General features: G+C 40.4%; 1 pseudogene; it reads right to left on the reverse strand.

Annotated features, from left to right (window-relative positions):
- Positions 1-3689: 3689 nt before the first annotated feature.
- Positions 3690-4624, reverse strand: LOC100467945 (annotated as a pseudogene).
- Positions 4625-7015: the final 2391 nt, after the last annotated feature.

Below are 7015 nucleotides of genomic sequence, written 5' to 3' on the forward strand. Positions count from 1 at the left end.
CAAGCGACATCTTTATTCACTTATACAAGAATAAATCTATCATCTGTGTCATTTTTTAAGCAAAATTTGATGAAATTAAAGGGAGACATAGTCAATTTCACAGTCGTAGCTGGATATTTTAACATACGTATTAGTTGATTTCTCAGCAATTGCTATAGCTAGACAAAAAAAATCAGTAAAGACACAGATGTTCTGGACACTGTCAACCATGTTGACCTAATTGATACTGAAGTCACAGGCCACCTGTGTCAGGAAACTGTCCCAAGAACATAAGTGCAGCTTGTTTTCAGTGGGCAAATTACAGCAGGCCGTGTCCGGGAGGGAGAAAGGCTGGCTCAGTAGGCTAAGCGCCTGCCGTTGGCTCAGGTCACATCAGGCTCCCTGATCAACTGCAAGTCGGCTTCTCCCTCTCCCTCTGCTCCTCCCCTCACTGCTTGTGCTCTCTCACTCTCTCTCCCACATAAGTAAATAAAAAAATAAAATCTTAAAAAAAAAAGAAAGGCTGCACCTTACAGACCCTTCAAACCTGCACAAAGGACACCTGCCCTTCCTGCAACAACGTGAAAAATGGCAGACCACAGGGGGCGTATCGTCTGGGGGGTGCTGACCATCCAGAGCTTGCTCGAAGACGCCTGCGTGAAGCCCCTAAGAAATCATCTGGCTAACAATTTTCAAAGGAATTCAACGTTTTTGTTATCATTTTACTTTTCTGTGACTGTCTCCACTGGAACTCTTTAGATAACATTTGTAAAGAAGCTGCCATACTCCCCTAACACAGGGCATAGTCCGCATGGCAATAACACTAGTTCATGCATTAAAAATTACGGCAGAAAAAATATGCTAGAAAAATTATGATAGAGATAGATTTTTGCTTTTCAGATTGCCCATCAATTCTGGACTTTCAGAAACTATCAATTACACAAAGCAAAATACAAAAGGTTTTCTTCATAATCATAAAAAAAGAAAATAGTGCATTTTTAACAGAATATCAGAAGGAAGTTATTTTTTATACTTAAAAGTATATTTTTTTAAATTTAAATTTTCTTATCAATTGCAACTGTGATATTTAATTTCACACAGAATGGATGTGAATAGCTGTATCTGTGGAGTTTTGTGAGCCCTCCTTTCTTCTCAAGTTGATAAATATTATTTTTAGTAAGCCTCATAATAATGAGTGATATTCTCATGTTATGGATTCATTCCTTTGAATGGCTATTTTTTTTAAACGATCCCCTAAGACAATAAAATTTTTAAGTGAAAAGAAGTTTGAATTTGTTTATCTTTTTTTTTAAACACTTCTAAAGAGAGTAAAAACTGAGGTCCAACAGAAGGATTGCTTTGGTACCACAGTAGAGACAGAGTTAAGTAGTTTGTCGTGAAAAATCCTGAGCATGTCTTCAGGGAGTATGTGAGGAATGAAAGGGCGATCATATATGATAAAAATATTCATATAATTTATAATAGGTGTATGATACTCATTCCATATTCACATTTGTTCTGTTATACTTCTAGAAATTACTTCAGATAGATGTTAGACATCTCAAAGCAAAATAAACCTTTTTCTTTTTTATTCTGTCTTAAGAATACTCCCAATAAATTATGTCGAGAGAGGGGCACCCGGGTGGCTCAGTCAGTTAAGCACAGACCCTTGATTTCAGCTCAGGTCATGATCTCAGGGTCCTGAGATTTGGTGTGAGATTCTCTTTCTCCCTCTGCCCCTCCCCTGTTCGCTCGTGCAGACCTCTCTCTTAAAAAAAACCTTTTCACTGGTTTTAATAATCGATTAACAATGGGAAATGAGTAACAAATAAGGAACAATGAAAGGGGAACTTTGAAGGCATTATATGGAAGAAAATCATTTTAACGAGGAGGGGAGAAATACTTAGGTCAATCTGAAGAAGTTTAAAATTCTGAACTGTTGTTACCATACAAACAGCCTCCAGACTGTAGCAGAATTCACCGTAATTCCCCTCGAGTTTATGATTCATATGTAGGAAAAGAAAAGGTGTTGTCCCCTAAAAGTTGGGGATGACTTTTGATACACATAGAGATTCCTTAATGGCTTTTTTCCTCTCTTATTATAGAGTTTACACTGAATTAAGAAAAAAATTATAAAACATTTGACAGCAAATGTAAACTCAGACTGTATGTTGTGACAGATCCACTTGTAATCTTGAAGAACAGACAGAATTAGTGCATCACTTACAGTGAAGGACTGATTTCTGGAGCAATTCATCAGTTAAAATTAATAATCACCCCAAGCTATTACTGATTGCTTACTATCTCCAACGCATTTTAATAACAACTTCATACCTGAAATGGTGCTAAAAAGGATTAAAAAATAATAGCCTTATGATCAAGGAATTTATAGACTAATAGGAGATATATTAAATATAATAATATTAACTAGAGGGGCGCCTGGGTAGCGGAGTCATTAAGCGTCTGCCTTCCGCTCAGGGCGTGATCCCGGCGTTATGGGATCGGGTCCCACATCAGGCTCCTCTGCTATGAGCCTGCTTCTTCCTCTCCCACTCCCCCTGTTTGTGTTCCCTCTCTCGCTGGCTGTCTCTCTGTCACATAAATAAATAAAATCTTTTAAAATAATAATAATAATATTAACTAGAAAAACTGTCATTTCAGTGTATAAACATGCAACTGGTTAAAAGGAGGGACAGCATTTTTTAAATCAAAGAGACCCAGATAATGTTACAAATATTATGTGAATTTAAGCTAGCCACTGTTGCATGAGAAAGATTTGGACGGGGGATTTGCATGGGCACTGTGGGAAGGGATGATGTCATGGTATTAACAGTTAAGGAAAAATGAGTGAGTTTCTGAATGGTAGAATTCCCTCACAGGGTCTGCAGCATATCCAGCGTGCTGGGACGACTGCCCAAGTGAGTAAAGAAAGCAGGCTGGGGCCGATTCTTAGGTGACCCGTACACACATCATACACTGGGTAGCAAAAGCAGTGTTATTCAGTGGATAACAGCAAAGGTTCAGACTGGTACACATCACTTCTGAACCCCACTTATCTTCTGTATGACCTGGAATAATTTACATAGGATCTATAAACCACAGTTTTGTCATTTTAAAAAATCAGGATGAAAATACCTGCATCCTTTCATTAAGAGGCTTGAGACTGTATAGTTAGTTTTATAACATACATAAGACATACAGTTTACTTTGTAGGGGAAAACTATGTTTCAGTAGAAAATTATGCATTGTCTAGACTCTAGAGGATACCCTTTAGGTTACCTGATTCTGATTCTGTTTAAATTACATATTATATATCATTATTAATTGTAAATTATAGATTAACTGAGAGCAATGAAAAATAAGTCTTGTCAATGACATGTGAATTCAGTTCTGTCAATTAGTTCCACTAATTGAGTGGAATAAAATCTTTAATACATTTTATTTTATACCTATGTGAAAATCATTTCACTGTTCTTCTAAGACTTAATTCTTTTTACTAAATATTATTTTGCTGAGACAGATGAATAATTCACATGACTCGGGTTGGTTCCTCTTGACTCTGGATACCCTTCATGGTATTTACCCATGTTTTTAAAACCCCAAGGGTTTGACACGTGGGCTAATTTTATTATAAGCACAAAGTAAATGGCAGTGTTTGAAAAGAGATTTTTTCGCCTAGGACCGCATAACAGAGCCCATTGTGCTCCTGTTCAGTGCTGCCTCCCCAAAACCTTTGTCAGCGCCCCCTTCACCTCTTTGTTCCTTAAGGTTATATGAGCGGGTTCAACATGGGCGTTACGAGGCTGGAGAAGAGGGTGAGGAACTTGCCCCGGTCCAGGGAGGCGCTGTTGCCTGGCTGCATGTGCAGTAGGCGATGCTCCCGTAGAACAAGGAGAGCACGGGCAGGTGCGAGCTGCAGGTGCTGAACGCCTTCCGGCGCCCGGCCGCGGACCTCACCCTGAGCACGGCTGCGGCGGTGTGGCCGATGTGGCCGTAGGAGACGAGAATGAGGGCGAGCGGCAGCAGCACGGCGAGAACGGCGAAGGGAAAGGCCAGCATCTCCACTGCGCGCGCCCACACAAGCCATCCTGATCGGCGCTGGCATTTCGCGGAGGAAGTGGCTGACCCGGCGCCGGCCGCATCTGGACAGCGTCATGGTGAGTGGGCACACGACGATGGCGTTGACCAGTCCGCTGCCCCAGGCCACAGCCACCAGTCGCACACACAGCTGAGGGTGCATGACGACCAGATAGTGCAGGGGTTTGCAGACTGCCGCGGATCGGTCATAGGCCATCACGGCCAGGAGGACGCACTCGACGCTCCCCACGGGGAGGAAGGAGAAAAGCTGCACCGCACAGCCGGCGTAGCTGATGGTCTTGTCAGGGCCCCAGAGGTTCGCCAGCATCTGTGGGATACAACTAGCACTGAAGCAGAGATCTAGGAAGGAAAGATTGGCCGGAAAGAAGTACATCGGGGTGTGAAGTCGGGTGTCTAATATACACGCAAGGATTATGGTTGAATTTCCCAACAGGGCCACTGAATACAGGGTGAAATTTACTGTGAAGAGCACCAGCTCCAGCTTGGGACAGTCAGAGAAGCCCAATAAGATAAAGCCATACTCTGCGCTGTCATTGGATCTTTCCATTGTCCTCCTTTCACATCGTCGGTATACCTGGTAAGAATAAAATGAATACTTGATCTATATTTTCTGAAAACCAGTGAATGTCAGGAATTTTAAGGAACAGAGAAGCCGTCAAGTCTAGCAACCCATCCTATATTAGGATAGCTTCTGCCCAGCCATATAAGCCATTCATCATTTGTTCAAACACAGAACACAAATTATTTCACTGTTGGAAAATTCCAGCTTATAATCATCTTCCTTTTATTAAGTAGGAAGTTTTTTCTCATTCATAAGACAAAGTATTTCAGCTTTATTGAATAGACATCATGTCTAATCTCTCTTCATATGATAGCCATTTAAATATTTTAAGCTAGAGAAACCTAAATTTTCTTTAGGCCAAAATGTTTAATTTTCCACAACGATTCTTCCTATAACAAGGTTATCCAGTCTGTTATCACCTTATAACCATCTTCCACATACTCTCATTGTTGACAATGACTTTCTGGAACTGTGACAACCAGGGCTGAGTTCAGTATCCAAGACATGACTTGAAAAACACAAAGTACAGGGAAACTACTGCCTATCATGACCTGGATATTATATATATATATTTTTCAAAGATTTTATTTACTTATTTGAGAGAGCGCACAAGCAGGGAGAGGGGCAGAGGAACACGCAGACTTCCCACTGAGTACAGAGCCCAATGTGGGACTGGATCCTAGGACGCTGAGTTCAGGGCCTGAGCTGAAGTCAGACGCTCGACTGACTGAGCCACCCAGGCACCCCTGGATATTCTTATCAAGGTGCTGTAAGTCTGCAGTTACTTCATAGTGTCAGTGTTACCTTTTTACTTAGGTTATAATTGGATCTACTAAATGAAATGCTGTCAACTCAGGTCTCTTACACCCTTTTGAAGGAAAAAGACTTTCGTAGCATAGAATCCGAGGATCGGGGGAGGTATTCTGTCCAGCAATAAAATGGCAACTTTGAATATATTTGTCTTCTGGTAGTTTTTTAGAAACACTGAAACAACGTGATTAGCTTGCAGAAGAGAGGTGCATGGCCCTATGGGTAATGGAGAGAGAAGAAGGGACACTGTGGTGCAGAGAGTAATTTTAAAAAGTAAATTGAAAAAGATTGACTTTAATATGGCTAAGAAGAATAAAGAGAGCTGATTCATTAGAGACAGACTCATAATTGGAATAGAGGATACTAGGATAATAGTGACCTCACAAAGAAAGAGAGACAAGTATGAAAACGACAGCATAGCAGAAGGAAGGAAATAAGTGTAATTCAGACCCTTTGTCATGCTGATTCTTTGATAATAGCAAAAATAGCAAGACTAAAATTTTTAAGTGGACATGTTAAAATATCTACTGTGCTGTGTGATGTAGAGAATCCTGGGCTGCTGCAATTAATAAACACATATGTAACTAGTAAACTGGGAAAAAATAAAGCAGAATAGAACACAAATTGTTGTCACGAATATTTTAATTTTCAAATAAAGAGCTTAACTTTGGTGAAAACTTCTCAGCTTCAAATTTCTTATAGTAAATTTATTTTCCACAGTTAAATACATTCAAAGTAAAAGAAAGTTTTCTTAATTTTCTCTAATCATTGAGGCTTACCTGGCTTTCTTAATTTTCTCTAATCATTGAGGCTTACCTTAATCCCAAAGGATTAAGGGAGAACACATAGTAATGTTTTTTCCTCAGGTTGAGATTTGTTACCTGGGATTTTATGGAAGATTGTGCAGTTAATATAAGTAGAAAGTAACAATAGGGTGATGTGAGACAAATGCACCAGAAATCATACAGAAGTCGTTACAAAGATTTCAACTTGTCCAGAAAGGGGATGACATCAAGCCCTGAACTGACTTCATGCATTAGATTCTAGGTTGTTCCTGAAGAGTTGTAAAAGCTGTGTGATTTTTCCGATGATTTGACTAAAGTGATAGAGTAATGATATATCCCCACCTCAGAGGAAAAGTAAAATGGAGTAATTGCCACAGGGTGGTTAAATTATAAAGAGAGGAGGCAATTGTAATAGAAAAATAGCATTAGCATTCTTCCCCTGTCTGACCACCATTTGGGCCAAATACCCAGCCTTCAGGGGGTTAAAAGGAGCCTTTAGGGGCGCTTGGGTGGCTCAGTCGTTAAGCGTCTGCTTTCGGCTCAGGGCGTGATCCTGGAGTTCTGGGATCGAGCCCCACATCAGGCTCTTCCGCTGGGAGCCTACTTCTTTCTCTCCCACTCCTCCTGCTTGTGTTCCCTCTGTCACTGGCTGTCTCTATCTCTGTCAAATGAATAAATAAAATCTTTAAAAAAAAAAAAAAAAGGAGCCTTTAACCAAAACCCCAAGGCAAAGACTTCCTGCTGGCCCCTGAAGATAACCAACATAGATGTGAATGCTCTT

Source organism: Ailuropoda melanoleuca, chromosome 5 (genome assembly GCF_002007445.2).
Source record: "Ailuropoda melanoleuca isolate Jingjing chromosome 5, ASM200744v2, whole genome shotgun sequence".
In the NCBI taxonomy this organism is placed as follows: Eukaryota; Metazoa; Chordata; class Mammalia; order Carnivora; family Ursidae; genus Ailuropoda; species Ailuropoda melanoleuca.